The sequence below is a fragment of the Candoia aspera genome, chromosome 3 (assembly GCF_035149785.1).
Source record: "Candoia aspera isolate rCanAsp1 chromosome 3, rCanAsp1.hap2, whole genome shotgun sequence".
NCBI lineage: Eukaryota > Metazoa > Chordata > Lepidosauria > Squamata > Boidae > Candoia > Candoia aspera.
The window spans coordinates 41,051,111-41,071,240 of NC_086155.1; positions in this window are offsets into that span (position 1 = coordinate 41,051,111).

Consider the following 20,130-nt stretch of genomic DNA (forward strand, 5'->3'; position numbering starts at 1 on the left):
AGGGCCTGGAAGCAGAGATTCAACCTCATCTGGTGTCTACAGGACCCCAAAATTAAATAATTTGATTCATATATCTGAAATCTTATAATACCACCAAATTTCACATTTTGATCTTCTAGGTTAAATGTTTGCGGATTTGGGGTAAAAATGGCAAAATATTGTGAAATTTCAAGTGATAATGCCAACACCCTATTAGATTCGACAATTTTGCCAGATTTGCCATTAAGGTAATGCTCAAGATTCTGCAAGGTAGACTTCAGCAATTCAGGGAGCGAGAATTGCCAGATGTACAAGCTGGGTTTAGAAAAGGCAGAGGAACTAGGGACCAAATTGCCAATATCCGATGGATAATGGAAAAAGCCAGGGAGTTTCAGAAAAACATCTATTTCTGTTTTATTGACTATTCTAAAGCCTTTGACTGTGTGGACCATAACAAATTGTGGCAAGTTCTTAGTGGTATGGGGATACCACGTCATCTTGTCTGCCTCCTGAAGAATCAAGTAGCAACAGTAAGAACAGACCACGGAACAACGGACTGGTTTAAGATTGGGAAAGGAGTACGGCAGGGCTGTATACTCTCACCCTACCTATTCAACTTGTATGCAGAACACATCATGCGACAAGCTGGGCTTGAGGAATCCAAGGCTGGAGTTAAAATCACTGGAAGAAACATTAACAATCTCAGATATGCAGATGATACCACTTTGATGGCTGAAATCAAAGAGGAACTGAGGAGCCTTATGATGAAGGTGAAAGAAGAAAGTGCAAAAGCTGGCTTGCAGCTAAACCTCATAAACCAAGATTATGGCAACCAGCTTGATTGATAACTGGCAAATAGAGGGAGAAAATGTAGAAGCAGTGAAAGACTTTGTACTGCTAGGTGCGAAGATCAGTGCGGATGCTGACTGCAGTCAGGAAATCAGAAGACGCTTAATCCTTGGGAGAAGAGCAATGACAAATCTCGATAAAATAGTTAAGAGCAGAGACATCACACTGACAACAAAGGCCCGCATAGTTAAAGCAATGGTGTTTCCTGTAGTAACATATGGCTGCAAGAGCTGGACCATAAGGAAGGCTGAGAGAAGGAAGATAGATGCTTTTGAACTGTGGTGTTGGAGGAAAATTCTGAGAGTGCCTTGGACTGCAAGAAGATCAAACCAGTCCATCCTCCAGGAAATAAAGCCAGACTGCTCACTTGAGGGAATGATATTAAAGGCCAAACTGAAATACTTTGGCCACATAATGAGAAGACAGGGCACCCTGGAGAAGATGCTGATGCTAGGGAGAGTGGAGGGCAAAAGGAAGAGGAGCCGACCAAGGGCAAGGTGGATGGATGATATTCTAGAGGTGACGGACTCATCCCTGTGGGAGCTGGGGGTGTTGATGACTGACAGGAAGCTCTGGCGTGGGCTGGTCCATGAAGTCACGAAGAGTCGGAAGCGACTAAATGAATAAACAACAAGCCATTTTATCATTTGCAGTACCTTCATATTTCTCACAGGTTGAGAAAACTATTATTGTAACAGTCTTATAGAATATTAAATAACCTTGGCATCAGATCAATGTTGCTGATAATTAAATTATATTAGGTGGTGTCCACAGTAAAGTGTGCTGGGATAAGGTCAGTGTCCTGGGGTATTGCCCATTCATACCAGTGACCACAAAGTAAATTGTTAATCCTTGTCTGCCACACAAGAAGAAGGGAATGGAGGATTATGGTGGCTGAAGGAGATGATGCTGGAATATTACAGACCTAGGCACCTTTTGATTGGTGAATTTCTTGATAGCTGTTATTTTGGGGTACTACAGGATTTGGAGTATAAGACATGAGCCAAAACCTAGTATTCATTCCATGATATCCAGCCTTTCTTGGACAACAAACAGTATTAGATATGGGCAAAGAAACCAATATCGACTCAGACAAGATAGAGTCTGTTTTGATCTTGGAAAACCCATCCTGGGATTAGATGTCCATGTTCTGGAAAAGGCTGCATTATATGTAAAGGAGCAACTTCGCAATCTCTGGGTGCTTGTTGATGCAGGATTGCAGAAGTGATTCCAGTTTAAATATTCCACTGAAAAGACCCTTATAGCATAGATAACCAGTTCTGTGTCTTGGGCAAAAGATAATCCTCCATTCTTGCTAGGTACAGATAGTGTTGTTTTTACTGTAATTACTACATTCTCAGTATTGGTATCTGTCTTTTTCTCCCTATACATAAATCAAACTGCATCCAAAAATACATTTTGACCTTGACCAGGACTATCTAGAAATTATGTTTTCCACCTTCACAAACATTTCTATTATATAGTCAATAGCCTGCAGTTTGGCAAGAAACAGTCCTTTCCTTCCTTTATACTCCCATCAGGGATCCAGCTTGGAAAAGGAATTTATTCAACATCACATTGTTTGTTTACTTTACGAAGTGATCAATAATACATTAAGTGGACAGAAGCAAAAACTCAGCACTTTCTCCTGTAATCAATTAAGCACAAAGACATTCTCAGCACAGGTTTTTGCAGGAGAAAGGCATGTCCATGGGAAGAAACAGGCAGAACTTTCCACTTAGCTTTAATTTGACTAAAGCAGAACTGAAGTGGCTAGTGCTTTGTGCTCGGTTTCCATTACCTATACTATAGAGGAGGTTCTGTTAAGGACTGGATACATTACTAACCATTTATTATTATGTTTTCCTATTTACTGCACAGGAGACAAGCATGATCCTAATTGGGCCATTAGGGGAAGTGTTGAAATGTTACTAATTGTCAAAGGCAATTAAATGTAGCAACATGTCACAGGTAAATTAATGAAACCCCAAGTGTTATATGAACAAATTGCATTTATCTGAATGGAGAACAAATACCACCTCATCTACATATTGGCCACGGTTATTTTTTTTTTGCTTTTCTTGCAGGAAATTGTACTCGAGGCTTGAAAATGCAGGCATTCCTTTTTTCAGCAACAGGGCCTTAATTCTAAAGAAGACTAAGAGTTGCTTTAGATATCTATGTTAGAAGATCCTTTGATGAGCACTGATTTGATGCACTGAAGATGTTGCTTAGCTGGGCAATGAAATGTCTCTAAGAAAACAACAAGGGTCAGAGAGCACCAAGGACTCCACTGATCTGAAAAGCAAGCAGGAAATAGTTCTGCAGCAGGGAGCTTACTGGGCACAGCATCCTGTTGAGCTATTTTTGAAATTCTTTGTGAATTGCTCTTCATGTTGGGGGGTTGGAATAGAAATGCTAAATTTAATAAATAAAATGTTAATATTTTATATATTCTAGAATCTCCAAAACTATCTAACATCCAAGATTAAAAATTGTGCCTTTGGAAAACCAGCAATATTTACAGGTCTCCAGGTTTTCCAGGTTAAGTTGTTATTTATTTTTTTAGAATATAGAAATATAATGTAGAATGAATACTTACTAGATGTAAAAACACAGGACACAGTTTGACTGTAAAATTAGAGTATGTTGTCTCTAAATCACTGCTAATTAGGTAGTTAAAAGCTAGTCTTCCATTAGGTTAAGAGATTAATATCTATGGAGAAGAATGTTGGAGAAGGATACTTTTTCCAGTATGATTTGATTATGTATTGTCGGGACCTTTGAAATAGCATTAATTCAAATATGTTGGACAATAGAGTTTGAAAAGTTATATATCTGAAATTATTTGGACCATCAATTTTTCTTCTTTAACATTTTGCCTGATATAAAATATTGTTAATGCTGATGCAAAGAATTCTAAGTGAACACTTAGAATTAAATGTATATGTATTAAATAGAATTAAATATAAATGCTATAAAACATGTAGGTAAGAGAATATATTAGATTTCCCAGAAATAGGTGTGGGGAATTTTAACTGCATTTTCAATAGACAGGTTAAAATACCGTACAATAGTACAGTGATGTTTCAGGTATTGCCAACAAAACCGTGATTCTCAAAAACTTCAGATTCTGCACCAGTTCACCACTTAGTTGTGCTTGAAAAAAAGCCTGATGAATCTCAAATTATGGCATCTGCTTCACCTGATACAAATCCAGAGGAAGACTTTACTGTGTGTTGCTGAGATCATTCTTAAATGTGGTGGTTTTTTTAAAAAGAAAAAAAAATACATCACACCAAACAGTCAAAAGGGAAATGAGTTAGAATTAAGTTTGTATACACTTTAATTATATATAATTTACAGAGCAGGCAATGTATCTCAGCCTGTTGGGGAAGATTGTGCAAATGCTGATAATGGATTGCTTCTCTTCAAAGGCCTTTGTTTCCCATTCTTATGGGTCTTTAAGTCATTTTAGAGTTTTTCAAACTGAAATCTGTCCTCTGTAAAACAGGATATATTCAGGAAATATGGACATCCTACACACAATATAGATACTGTTGGCTATGTTTCTGGAAGTGCCAAAGTTATCAATAATGACTAGTACAAATTTGACCTTTTCCTGGTTATTGCTTTGTGGCTCCCTAAGAACACAAACTGCTTATGTTGCAAAGCTGATATTCAGAAGAAAATTGCAAAGTAGGTATTAAGATCTTCTTGAGTTCCTCACCTGGCCTTGAATGTCAACAGAAACTTGTACAGAAATGATTCCATTTTCTCTTCTGAGATATTAGCAGGAAAAAATCATAATTTCCAAGCATCTTCAGAAGTATCACTACAAAATGAAAATATTTCTTATACAAATATTCTTTAAAGGGGCAGTTATACACCCACTTCCTATTTATTCTGTTTATTAAATAAAATGTTTCTGATCCACATGGGCAATATACAAAGGAACATCAATTTAGCCAAACTATAATTACATATTAATTGCACAAACAAAAATAAGTAATAAAACTCACCTTGAAGTAAGCCCTGTTGAGTTCAGAAGGGTTAACTATATAGACATGATCTCCTAATGTGATAGTTCTATCTTGGCAGTGACCACTAAAGATGTTTCTGTCAACATAAGCATTCCTGGAAAATAATTAAGACTGGTTTGAAATAATAACTTCTATGCAAAGGGTCTTCCTTAGTGTGAAGTTGGACAAGAGGTTAAATCCTAGTCCACACTGACTAGGTTGACTGTTTCATTATATCTTTGTAGCACTGTTAAGGTTAAAGGCTGTATTCACTTAGCTGGGACTAAATCTCATTTCACTCAGTGAGATTTACATCTGACTATGCATGCATAGAATTACATTGTCATGGAAAACTGGAACCAAATTTGAGTAACACATTTTATCTTCTGCCATCTATTGTCATTTTAATTTATGCTAAGAGAAAAGCCTTTGCATTTATCTCTATAGGTTAAATAAGTCAGACAATTCTCAAAACGGTCAGTTATATCATTTCATTATTCTCATCAATAATCAACAAAATCTACATGATCAGAAGTAAAACCAACGCTAGGACAAAACAGAATAGTTTGAGCCATTATTTCTTAAATAACATATTTAAAAATAATTTTACAAATATGATCCCTTATTGGCTTCAGGTTTTGCATTGATTTCTTCCATCAAATTATACAAACATAAAATATTTTCACAAAATTGGCAAATCCAAGCAGATCATGATAGAAATGAAGACATATTTAATGCTCAGCAGAAGACTAATGTGGAACAATTACTTGTTGCAATTATTCCTGAATATTAGAACAAAGGAAGAAAATGCTGAGAGTGCCTTGGACTGCAAGAAGATCCAACCAGTCCATCCTCCAGGAAATAAAGCCAGACTGCTCACTTGAGGGAATGATATTAAAGGCCAAACTGAAATACTTTGGCCACATAATGAGAAGACAGGACACCCTGGAGAAGATGCTGATGCTAGGGAGAGTGGAGGGCAAAAGGAAGAGGGGCCGACCAAGGGCAAGGTGGATGGTTGATATTCTAGAGGTGACGGACTCGTCCCTGGGGGAGCTGGGGGTGTTGACGACCGACAGGAAGCTCTGGCGTGGGCTGGTCCATGAAGTCACGAAGAGTTGGAAGCGACTAAACGAATAAACAATAAATTAGAACAAAAATATTTATGCCAAATCAAATTCTGATTACATTCATACTTGAAATCAAATATGGAAACTCCCTGTGGACCAATTCAAATATTACAAACAAGGGCTAAAAGTCACCACAGCAGCAATGTAGATGAGCTTCCCAGCTTGCCAATCATGCTGCGACAACTAGCATCCAAAGGCACCCACCCTTTCAGCAATTCACATTCTTCTGCAGTGAGGAACTTTCCTTTATACACAGGAAGGCTTAAATGAGCTTCAATGATATGAGGAAGTGGCAACTCTGTGACAAAGGAATTGGAGAATATTTATTCATTGCTTCTCCAAGATTCTCTGCAAGTGATGAACTTATATAATTCAAGTCAAGCGTCTTTATTGCGGTCAAAGACCAGTACGCATACCGTATATAATTGTATAAGATTACCTATCTGTGCATGGTCTGCAACTATCATTCTACACCAGTTTTTCTCAATGGCTGGCTGGGGAATTCTGGGAGTTGAAGTCCACACATCTTAAAGTTGCCAAGGTTGAGACACACTGCTCTACGCAGACCTATATCTACAGGAACATAGCACTGAGCCAAAATCCCCACTTACTACAGTAACTAATCCTGAAGATTAGTATCTGGTTACCACATTTTCATAGATATTCCCTCTTTATGACACTACTGTTGATCACATAGTGGTTTCTGAATGAAAATATGATACGTTCTACTCCCATAGTAGTCATACTTACCTTTATAATGGCATACAGTACTTGTAGTTCCATTTTCTTTCCAAATAGCACCAGATAATTTGTCTTCAAAACTATGTCCAATTAAAATTGAAAGGTCATTTTTTAAAACTTTTGGCTGATAATCTTTGCTTTTTAAAGAAAAAAAAAATAGAAGTGGAGTGCTGGATTGGGAAAGTTAAATTATATTGATTACAAATTCAGAGCTCACCTTCCAGAGCGATATGTGAGTGATACTACTTCCTCTGTTTCATTACAAAGTTTTCCAAGATCAGTACTTAGCATTTTTCCCTAACTGAACAGAATTTAGATGCTGAGAAAGACTACTGTCCAATTCTTCTGCAGCAGCATTTATACAACTCCTGGATCAGTTCTGCACCCATGTAATCATGTGTTGTCATTTCCATTGGGCAGCAGAGGCAATTAGCTCCCAGCAAGACTGCAGTGCAGACAGAATCACTGTTCAGCAAATACGATTTTGCAGGATGAACCCTGGAATGTTGCTGAGCGGTTTTCTTCTGGTGAGAATTCTTGTCTCAGCCTGCCTTCTGGCTCCTAGTGGAAATTAAATCACCATGGTGATTATTGGTGGAGAAGAGGAGATCTTGTCTGTGCCCCTCACAGTGACAGTTCTGGTTGGTTACAAATCCCAGATAGACCTGGGCAGACATGGAAAGAAGGTGGGAGGTGCTTATGGGTGGATTATCCTGTCAGGATGGTTTCTGGGGATATGGATGCTGAAAATAGTAGCAGTGAGGAACAGTCTTCAGGAGAGTGATGCTGATCAAGATAGAACAAAATGAATAGGTAGATCCATGCTTCAGTACCATATGAAGCAGATGTACACAGGTATATTTCTACCTGACCATTGGGTTTTGAGAAGGGAAAAAAGTCCTACAATAATTATGTTTGTGGTTCTTTCCTAGAACATGTCCTAAAGCAAAGAGCATCTGAGAGATGTATCAAAGTCTTTACTAACCATTCAGAAACATTCCCAGATAACATAATGTCACTTTAGTTCTATTCCATTTTGAGGCAGGCTGGCAGTCATTTATTTGGATGGCACTTTTTGCTCTTTCTTTCACAAGGCCCTTAATGAGATAGTCAAACAGCTGCTCCAAGTCCCCATGAGTGTGAAGAGACTGGAAGCTACTTCATAAATACCACAGCAATTGCTGTATTGTGCTTTGTTAATGGGACTTTTCATCTTGTTTCTCAATCCAATCTCATCGTATTTTCTGTCATTTGGTTTTCCTTTGATCGTGGTATTTCATATATTGCTGCTTTTCACCGGAAAGCTTGGAGGCAGCCTTTCCTCATTTCAGCCTGCTTCTTAAAAAAAAAAAAAAAGCTCCTTGTTTGCAGGACATGATAGCATGGCCTGCTTTTAAAGCATGTGTGATAAAATCTGCATTGCTGATGCAATGACTAGCTGCCACAGAATTGCTATTTTTGGATTTGAGTGCTATATCAGGAATGAGATTAACAAATGTACAGAGTAATATAAATATGGGCCCTGTGCAATGCATTGATCTCTTTTTCCCCAACCTAAGCTTAAATGGGACCACTGGGCCTCCAGAACAGGGTAAAAAAGTTGGGGATTTTTTTGCAGAAGCAAAAATGTTTATTGCATGTTTTCCCAAAGATTTTTTCTTTATTTCTTTAAAAAAGAGGTAACAGGAGTGTTTTATCTGAATTTCTGGACAGAATGGGCATTGAAACAAAGCAAGATGTAGCACTGGTTTTCCAGGGTCATTCCTTGGGAGAAAACTATATCCTTTGTACCTTGAAACAGCAATATGATTTTAGAGAGGTAAAAAAAAAAAAAAGAGAGAGAGAGAGAGAGAGAGAGAGAGAGAGAGGAGAAAGTCTTTAATATATAACGACAATGGTGAATTTTGGAACTCATTGAATAATACAGTCTTTTTGGGCTCACAAAGCCTCTGAAATTCAGCTCAGTTGAAACCACTGAGAAATGTGCTAAAACAGCTGTTCCAGCCCCAAACTCAGAATAAAGTCTAGAGACAGCTGCCAGGAAGAGGCTGTGAAAGAGTTCTGGAAGATAGTGTAAAAATATTTTACTGCTCACTTCCAGTTACATGTTTAGGCACACTCTATTCATTTGGACATCTGCAGTTTTCCTAGAAGATCTTTTCATATATCACACAAAGCAATTACCATTGAGATCAATGGGTTTATTAATAAGAAGTGTTCATACTTTTATGTTTGTGATTATACTTTAGCCACCCCTTTCAAATATATATCATTAAAACATATTTCCAAATAACATTTGCATCAGAATCAAGACAGAACCTATTACTGATAGGTTATAGCACAACCTCTTCTCCAACTTCACACTTAGGAAGACTCTTTGCATAGAAGTTATTATTTCAAACTGGGTGTATTGAGACAGATTTGGTCAGTGGAATATTTATCTGGTTTTATAGCAAACTAGGCAAATTATGTAATGTTCCATCAAAATAAATTCCTCTCTCAGAATCCACATCTTAAAATGCATCTTTTATACAGTTGTTTTGACCCAAGCACTGGACAGGATGTTTAAGAAGTATGATAGTCAGTGGATGGCTATGACCTAATTTATTCATTAATCCAGTACAGCCTTCTCTAACTTGGTGCCCTCCTGATGTGGCCTTTTGTCAGTCTGGATGAGAATTTTTGGAGCTGCAGTCCCAACCTCCCAAAAGACTATCAAGTTAAGGAAAGCTGGCTCAGCTGTTCTTAGTCACGGTCCCTTCCATCAGAATGAGCAAAGTTGGATAAACCCTTTATGCCACTCTCCTCATCACTCCTTCATTTGAATTCCACCACATGTGCAAATTATGTGAATTAAAAAACAGAGTTCTGGATGCCAATCAAGAGCAGAATCTAAACTACTCCAATGTATCTTAGTAGAAGGAGAAAGGAAATACAGTACAAACAATTCTTCCTGCTATCTCTGTACCTTCCAAAAACTGCTCTGGACAATCCAAAGACTCTCTGGAATAAGATGCAAGGGCCTGCAAGGAAAAGATGATAATTGCTCACTTCAGTATCTCCTTGAAGCTTGCCTGCTTATAATGGCACCTTCCATAATTAAAAGGAGGCTTTCCATTAAGGGAGACTAGGCCTAAACAAGTGAAGAAGGATCACCTATCCATGACGATACTAATTTTGTGAACTGATTTTATGATAATATATTTAAACTACTGCTATTTATCCAGGCAACTGCTTGTAGCCTTCTGAATGAGTTTAGGTTGCTCCTTCCCTTTTTGCCAAACTAAATGATTTCAGAACAATCCACAGAAAGACTTCATGTCATATGGAGCTATAATTAGCACTTTTTTTCTTTTCTCTGTTTTTGATCTGTTAGATCCTGTCCCCACAAAGAGAACTGGGATTGTCTTCATTTGGAGAATGGCAACGGTGAACTCTAATTGTATATTATTAAAATAATATGATTTCCCCCTTTAACAAGCTGCAGGCGATGCACCATGCTTCCTTGAAATTTGGTGCAGCTGGCTTTGACTAGAGCCGTGAAGGGTCTCCTGCAGGTGCTGCCACATAATCTTTTGACACATAGTATCAGTAATTAAGTGCACAATTAAGAGAATTCCTGCAATTAATTCAATCAGTCTGTCAATCAACTGCATATTTTAAAACGGCTTTTCATCCTTGCCTTCTTCAGAACACTGTAAAGTTTCAAATATACTGAAACATTTTTAATTTGAGGCTTGAATCAAAGGAACTTTAATCAATTCATTGTGGGCAAAGGAAAATGATCTAAGCATTTACAAGAGGGACACAATACAGTACAGATCTGAGCTGACTTTTAAAAGTGAAAATTTGGAAGAATGTGAACTGTGTTACTGATATTAAAGTTTGATATTATCCTCTTAAGACTGTCTAGCCTGGACAATTTTTATAAGATTCTCCCCTTGTTTCCATTAGTTAATCTATGTCATTCATGACATTCCATGGAAATTGTAGGGACATACATCACTTGCTTCTGTGAAAGTAAGGAACTTGTCCTATGCAGACACTCAAATGATTACTAAAAGGCAAGGTTTTTTTTAGAGTGAAGGCATGCAAGAAAATTCCCCTCCCAGCTGTTTGTCCAGCTAATTCAGCCAGATCTTTCTACATGGAATGGAAATATTTGAAGATGAGATGGCTGATAAAACAGGGTTTTTTATTGTTCAGAAGCTCCTACTCACTTTTAAATGAATGCAAGTAGAAGCTTTCCTCAGACTTCATGGTTCACAGCAGGTCAGCAAGATAATCCTAGATGGCAGATCTATTTCCTTTAATTGAACTAGCATTCAACAGCAGGTATTTAAAACCTAGGACTGCCACTAATATAATCAAGAATCCATTTGCTGCCTGATTTCAAAGGAAATATAATGAAGATATGATCAGAATGATGTCTCTAACGATATGGCCATTATGCCCCAACATTTCTCCCCCTGCTTGCCTCTCTTCAGCTCTATCATTTCTTGTTGTTGTTGTTTATTTGTTTAGTTGCTTCCGACTCTTCGTGACTTCATGGACCAGCCCACGCCAGACCTTCCTGTCGGTCGTCAACACCCCCAGCTCCCCCAGGGATGAGTCCGTCATCTCTAGAATATCATCCATCCACCTTGCCCTTGGTTGGCCCCTCTTCCTTTTGCCCTCCACTCTCCCTAGCATCAGCATCTTCTCCAGGGTGTCCTGTCTTCTCATTATGTGGCCAAGGTATTTCAGTTTTGCCTTTAACACCATTCCCTCAAGTGAGCAGTCTGGCTTTATTTCCTGGAGGATGGACTGGTTTGATCTTCTTGCAGTCCAAGGCACTCTCAGAATTTTCCTCCAACACCACAGTTCAAAAGCATCGATCTTCCTTCGCTCAGCCTTCCTTATGGTCCAGCTCTCGCAGCCATATGTTACTACAGGGAACACCATTGCTTTAACTATGCGGACCTTTGTTGTCAGTGTGATGTCTCTGCTCTTAACTATTTTATCGAGATTTGTCATTTCTTGGTCTAGGGTAATGTACTTGTGTGTGTTTGTGCACCTTTGAGTCAGTGTTGACTCCTGGAGACTGCCTAGACAAGTCCTTGCAGTTTTCTTGGCAAGATTTCAGAAGTGGTTTGTCATTGCCTTCTTCCCAGGGCTGAAAGAAAGTGACTGGCTCAAGGTCTTTGTGCCTAGGACAGGACTAGAATTCATGGTCTCCCAGCATCTAGCCCCATGCCTTAACCAATACAACAAACTGCCCCTCATATGAATAATGATACATTTCACACCCTACTTATAAAGTTTCCATGACCTTGTATCTAGGGATTATTGAAAAACTTGTGATACTTACAGGTGTGAGTTGTTGTGTTCGTATGTTCATTTCAAGAAGGCGACTATCAGCAAATAATAAAATAGGGCTACCTTTTAGCCTGAGGACTGCATTTTTAACTATTGTTTCAGTTCCTGAGCAGTAGAAGGGTTTTATTCATTGAGGGGATAATAAAATAGAGGCTAAAGAAACCTATATTAATACGTTTTTTTAAAAAAAACAAGGAATTATGTAACAGGAAATCAGTTTTTGCTGCTGAATTTCAGCAGTATAATAGGGGCTCCATGAGCTATGAAAATCACATTGGCTTATGGGCTGCAGGTTGCTCATCATTGTACTAAAGAATCTCTCTCTCTCTCTGCATACAGGCCCTCTTATTTAAATATACAGTCAGGTTACTTATAAAAGAGGTTTGTATCTGCATCTGACACATTCTAAGTTCTGAATCTGGCTCCTTGTTTCTAAAGAATCATACCCTGCTGCAATTTTTATTATAACCATGAGCAACTTTTCTAGGGAAATGGGGGGGGGGGGGTTAAAATGCTTCAAAAACAACTTGAAAGAAGTACTTCAAAGAGGGCAGCTTTCATTAAAACAGCCTGGCTTTTTTTCAGGTTTGGGTTTGAGCCTGAAAAAAAAGAGGTGGCTGCTTTGATGACTGTGGCATTTAAAACAGATGAAAAGGAAATATGAAAAAAGTCTAGGGTTATCAGATCTGGGCTGCAAAAATCTGGACGACCAGTAAAGGGTGGCAAAAAGAATTTTCTGTATTTTCTGTCGTCGATATTTCTATAGCGCAGATATGATCATCCTAAAAAAATCATACCATTACGGAATTTTTAATCGAATGACCTTCTCTGAAAAAATCCCATCCATTCAAGTTTCTTCTCCTTCTGTTTGCATGGTTAATATTCACTCCCTGAAATTAGATCGAAGAATGTTATTAAGCCCCAGAGAGTCAGCAAGCTTTAATAAGTGACTTCTGAGCTCAGCCAGTTCCAAGTATCCAATCTCCTTAGATTGGAATGACAAATTCTGTTTAGTAGCAGAATCTTCTAAAATAACATTGAGCAGCAGTAGGAACTAGTGCCAGATTGCTGTTCCCTGTAATTCTAAGGTTTTCTATGCCCATAATTAAAATGAATGTGGCATCACTAATGAACCTGCAAATGCCAGTGTGTGGGTCCCTTACACAAAGGAGGGAGGGGAAATTTCATTGAAGCATCCTGGATTTTAAAATATAGCCCTTTGGAGCTTTTTAAAATAACAGTACAAAGAAAGAAGTAACAGTATGGTTAGCTAAGGAGTTTCTTAAGGAATGCATTCACCTCAGGGGGTCAATATTTATTTGGATCCCAACTCTTAGATAATCATATTTATGAAATGTTTCTTGCATCTGAGCTGTGGGAGCCAATGTACCTTTGCAGTTATTAAATGTATTGCATTAACAATATAAGGGCTAATGTTTATAACATTCTGTCTTCCAGCAATAATCAGACAGCAAATGCCATAGGAGATTCAAAAGCACAGCATGATGACAAAATATTCCCAGCTATTTGTCACCTTCTTGGGTCTATTTTAATAAATCAGCACCTCACTACTCAATCCAACATGGCTTACAGTATCGATTAAATCACATAAATAATAGAAGCTATAAAATAAGTGAAAAATACCACTATGCTAGGGCAACCACAAATATAAAGGAAACATCCCTAGCAACAGAACTGCAGAAAGAGGAGCCATATACTAAAAGGTCATCTTTCTTACCACCTCACTAGTTCCAGTAGAGGACCTCTGGGTGTGCTGTTATAGCTATGTTAATATCAACATAATTTGCACTGTCCAGATGATTCAGCCCTAACCTGCCTCAGTAATGAGGCTTATGGGTTGTCCCTTAGAATTTACAGTAGGGCAGTTTAAGACCAGTGATGTGATGGACAATAGTTACCCAGCTGGTTCTCAGGAAGGAGGGAGCACATTCCAAGGAGGGGAGTGAGATAAAGCTGGAATGTGGGAAGACAAAGAGATTCAGAGTAGCCCCGCCCTAGAGCCTCCCAGGTTATTTCCCTTTAGGTTAGGTAGAGTAGCATTAGTCTGGCAAGATTCTCCCTATATGGTGTGAGCAAATAAAGAACTAAAGTTTGGCTGGATTGGTTCTTTGTCAGGCTGGGCCTGACAAGTAATGTTTTCTTTTTTTCACTCAGTGTCAGGGCTAGTGGGAAAAAACACAACCAGTTGCTCTCCTTAAAGTGGGGTGGGATGACTGCCTGGGATGGAGGCTTTAGTTACCTATCAGATTGCTGGTAAGGAGGTTCCCCATACTGATAACCTGTTGCTTGAGTTATTCCTGAACATTTGGTTGACAAATCAGTGGGGTGGAGAACACTGTGGGAGGAAGCAGGAGGGAGCTTGCACAGTGCATTGAGAGTGCTCCCACCCAATCATGGGCCTGTCTTTCACCCCACCAACTTCTCAGCTGGCCTCTTTGGGTATAAGTTCCTGAAGACTGGTATACCTTTTCCAAAAATAGTGTGCATCAGCCCCTCAAGGTAGGCCAGGTCAAGAAGCAAACACTGCTGTGATTCCAGGAATGTTACTTTATTATTTTAGGGTATATTAACATAATCTTGAAAGCCTCTCCAAAACCTTCACTGCCTTTAAGGACAATAAGGTGAAGGCACCGCTGTTCTGAGTTTGTTTTTCACATCTACTATTTTCCCAGGCTGAGTAATTGTTTGATCTCTCTCATTTCCTTCTCAAGGCCAAAGCAAAATTCCTGTACTGACTGAGAGGTCTGTGGGGCAGAGATTATGGAGTGAGGCAGGAGGGAGCTCCCACAGCACATTGGGAGAGCTTCTTCCTGGGCCCATCTTCCATGCCATGAACCTGTCAGGCTACTTTTATACAGGGTTGCTGGTCTTCCTGGGGCTAGAAGTAGAATCTGGCAGATCAATTTATCAATTTCACTCTGGTTCCCAAAGATCCAAATCCCTAAGTGCTGCAAGGTAGTGCTGAGCAGCACGTGATTACAGTTGGCAGCTCTAGGAATATAATATACAAAAGAGCCCATATAATATACAAAAGAGCATTGGAGTAGGCTGCTCCAGTGAAGCACCCTTCATCCCAAGTAATAAAAACAGTAGGAAGTACAACCCTTTGTCAGCAGAAGCAGCAATAAACATGTAATGCAGTAATTTGGGACAGGACCAGGGACACGTCTCTTTCTCAGTTTACATCAACTGGCAGCCCTTGTTTTACAGACAGGTGTCTTGAAAGAATATTAAACACATGTTTAACAACAGGCCTACTGGTCTTTCAGAAGACTAATATACCATTGTATATAAGAAGCCCATGTAATGCTTAGACGGTGCTTTACCAAGTGTGGGTCAGGTATTATGGAGGCTGATGCTTCCATGGAAAACTGGAGTTTGGTTTCTACTGAAGCCTAAGAAAGCAGCAGCCTCAGCCAGCCAATAGGAGCTTGGCAGATGCCAGTCCCTGACCACCTCATCACCCACATTGTGAATGAGTCTCTGTGGATCTTTCATACAGCAAGACTGAACTGGGAGAAGATGAAAAACATTCTGGTAAAACTGGATTACCTAGGCATGAATCTGAACTGCCTTCAGCACCTCTGTGGTGGTTAGAGAAGTCATAAAGGCTGTGCCATGAGGACATATCCTCTGAAAATGGTTAGCAAGGCATGTTCAAGTCACAGTTGTGGGATAGGAGGATGAATGCAGAATAAGGCAAGTACCTCAAGAGGAAGACCCGGGTGGGTGCGTGGGGCACGCGGGGTTACAGCCATAACAGCTTCCTGTTTATTCCTTCTGATCTTCCTGGCTGCTCCCCTTTGTAGGAGGACAGATCTATGTATACCGCACAGCCTAACTGAATTTCATAAATTATTTCAAGATTGATGGAAAACACTATCCTACCATATGATGAAGTAAGTTTAAAGTGAATCCAGCAGAAATGAAACAATTTTATTCTTTAATCTCAGTAGCAAAATAGCTGTGTCTTTAAGAAAGTTCTTAAAAATTATCAAAATCCTACTAGAGGTTATCTTTGTACCCTTTCCCTACACATAGAACATATGTCTGAACCAAAAAGTTAAATGTGTATCTTGATTATTTGTATCAATGCCAGTTGTCTCTTTAATGTCAAAGTAGCTGCCACTGTTTCATGATAGGGATAATCTTGATCTTAGCTTTTTTCTATGAGTCTGAGTGAAGTTTTGAGAAAAATAACAGATGTTGAAAATGATAATTTGCTTGGCGGCATTTAAATACCAATACATGTAATGCCAAGGACATTTCTTGATATTTTGTATGGCTTTAAAATGCCTTTGGAACACATATTCTTAAACCAGTCCTCTAGGTTCGAGACCTATTAGCTTATTACCAAATGATTGCATAATTCCTGTAATGACTGTTACATTCTCTAGGCAGGGAGTACTCAACTTGGTGTTTTGTACAGCAAGAAATGATAGGATTCCTCAACAAGGCAATATAAAAACTGCTATTCACAGCAGGTCCAGCAATGTTTCATGCCTGTTTTGTTTGTTAAGAAGGCTAACTTCCTCCTGAGAATATCATTGTGACAATTCAGTTAAGGTAAACTTATATGTAAAAGTATGAAATTCTTGCTCTTGCTCATTTCACATAGCAATGGACCATATTTAAAGTTCCTAATTCCACTGTTAGGTGTGGAGAAGCTATGGCCTTCTATATATTGGTGAGAAACCTGAGAACTGCCATTTAATCTGGAGTTCCACAATTCTTCAATCTTGCATTAAGTTGTGCTGAAGCTGTTGATAGACAGAAACCTTTACAGTCTTCTAAGCTTTAATTCCTCCATGCAAAAGTAAATAAGATATTATTCAGATAATTAGCAACTCAATACTAAACTGGAAGATGTGAGTTGGGACCTGATTTGGAAAGATTTGAAGCCTTTGCCTGTATTTCTATGGTAAGGCTACCAGATCTGGGTTGTAAAAACCCTAAATGGCAGCAGCAAAAAGATACAGAAAATTAACTCTCTGGTGCCATCTAACACTTATATAGGTTTTTGCATTCCACATGTGGTAACCTTATGCTATAGTGATCATAATTTTCACCAAATCTCTCCAGTTTCTCTATGCTTTCAAAGCAATGTGATAAATGTGTTGCCTTATTGGGAGTTAGTTTGCTGAAAGGGATGAATAAAGAATGTTGGGAATGTATGCCAAGAATATATATTCCCAGCAGTCATCCAAGGTGTAAAGATCATCCCAACTGCCTAGTTAAAGCAAGCAGGCATCTATATTGGGCAACGATGATATAGGAAGCTGCTGAAGGCAGATGATCACTTTAGTGACAATGGCAAAGGCATAATTTTATTCTGCCTGGGAAAAGGCAATGGTAAACCACAGGGAATGTTATCAAGAAACCTAGATGGATAGACAATATAAAGTGATTGATGATATAGTGCAGGGTGATGGGCTTCTCAGGTCAAATGGCACTCAACATGCTATTGAGGAAGAGCTGAGGATGATAGATAGCCAAGAAAACAAACCAATGGGTCATATAGCAAATCAATCCAGAGTTCTCATTCAGGGAACCAATGGCCAGGCTCAAATTATCATATTTTGGATATATTATTCAATAGCCAGATCTCTTGAGAAGTCTATAATGATGGGAAAGGTAGAAGGAAAGAGAAGAAGACAACAACCAGCAGCAATCAATGGATTTGATTATAAGACCGATAGGTGCATCATTGGAAGACTTGAAGGACCAGGATCACTGGGGACAGATCATGCTGGAAAGTAGGTATTTGCTAAGAGTTAACACCAATCTAATGGCACTGAATCAGTCATCAGTCATCCAAAATCAAAGGCCTAATCCAGATCAAGTCTGCAGTGAGGACCAAAGACATGTAAGATTTGGCACAAAATTTAAAGAAACCTTCTGATGAGGGTTAAATTTCAGGTTTCTTTGTACGCCCTTTTCTTCCAGGACTGAGCTGTTGAAAGCCCATCAGATTTAACAGCTCTTTGCTGAAGATGGACCTACAGGAAGAATAGATCAGGAAAAAATAGAGAAAACACAAGAAGTTAGTCAAGCAATGACCAGAGCCTGGAGTAACTCTACTTTGAGAAAGAGTTACAATGTTTGGAGACCTTTAATGTAGGAAAAAGGTGAGAGGCTGATAGACATTATAGAGGTATGTAATTGTGTGCACTGTGCAGATGTAGTAGATAAAGACACTCTTTTTCCTTTTCTTATTAGAATACTGAAACAGAAGGTCATCCAATTAAGTTGAATAGTGGGGGATGCAGACAACTAAACATAAAACACAACTTCAGATTATGTTTACAGTAGTTATATTACAGAATCTGCTAAAATATAAGGTAATAAATTTGGCAATTAGAAAATCATGGAAAGTAAAGTATTTGAGTATTGTATTGTATCATTGCATATCATTACGTCCAGTATCAGGGGTACTGTATTTCTGAGTATCAGTTCATGGAAAACATGATCCACAAAGGTAATATCACAACCATTGATTTGGTTTGCATATTGCCATAAGTAATGATTTTGGTTTAGGATTAGAATGTTGTATAAACCCAGGCAATTGTGGTTTAAACACTAAATCATGATTAATATATGGCTACATGCAATGTGTAAATCCAAGCATGTTCTGTTTTGGAAATCCTATTTGGCTATTGTCTGGACAGAATGTCATATGCCCCCCTTTCCTCCAGAAAGTGCCAGGTAAGTGTTTTACATTCACACTCTCTGGGGAAAATATTTCTTGCAGACTTTGTTTGTCTGCAGGAAATATTGATCACACTAAATCGTTGTTGAGTGGTACAACATATAGGCTTTACCAATACAAAAAAAAAATTGCTAATGTGCTGATTTACTACCTCTGTCAGCTTTAGAAGGAGACTGGATTCTGAATTGACAGGCAAATTTAATTTTCCCTCTTTTCTGGCTATATTAACTTGGAAAAAGAAAATCTTATCTTTAATGGCTGTTAATATTTATATCCTGTGCACAAACTTTTACTTAGATGCTATCTGATGCTAACTGATGGGAATAGAGATCCAAGACAGAATTACTGGACAGTAATTATAGAATTTGTTATGCTGTCCCGTTTCTCTGCTTATGCTTGGTTCTCACACCTAGCTTATTTCAGTGAAAAGCAGATCAAAAGCCAAAGCATTGCTACATTATTTTGATTAAGATGTTCATCAATACTCAGCAGAAATAAGTTCCAAGGTCAACTTGATATACTTCTATTGGCTGCTTTGAGATACCATGAAGGAAAACCATGTCCTGGGAAATATGTATGTAGAACATGAAAAGGAATGTCTCCTTCAACTCAAGCGTGTCTATATTTAATTTCTGTATGACACTGCTGGTGGCACCATCTAAATGACCTTGGCTGAACTTAAAAAAATTCTAAGCAGGGTTGATCTGGTTAGTATTTAGATAGGAGATCACCAGAAAATCTTGGGTTGTGGACTATACTGGAAAGGGAGGAGGGGGAGGGGGAGGGGGAGGGGGAGGAGGACAACACATTCACTATCATATTGTTGCCCCCAAAACTACAAGACATGTTCATATCATCACCAGAGCCAAGCTCGATGCAATGGAATGTTTATCTTTACATTTTAAAATTTTGAACTTCGGATGAATTTTAGTATTAACCATAGATGAGAATTTTGGCCATGTTCTTTTGAAGAACCGTGGCACTGAGAAAGTGAATGACATTTAGGATAGACATCTAATTGTTTTGATATGGTTGTGTAAGTGAGATGAGAACTCAAAAATGTGGCAATTCTTTTAATAAAATAACCAAAATCTTTTGAGAAGCTTAAAGCTTATGCCTGCCAAATGAAAAAAGTTCTTGCAGAGGTTTAGATTTGTAAGAAATATCACAAAGCTGGAGACTTAGAAGCTTTTTGAAATCATCTGAAATATAAAATCAAGACTTGTCAGGGAGAGAGAGAAAATAATATAGGTCTATAAATTTTGGGGACATGGTAGTAAATCTATCACAGCAAATAATTCACACTAACATTGGAAAGGCA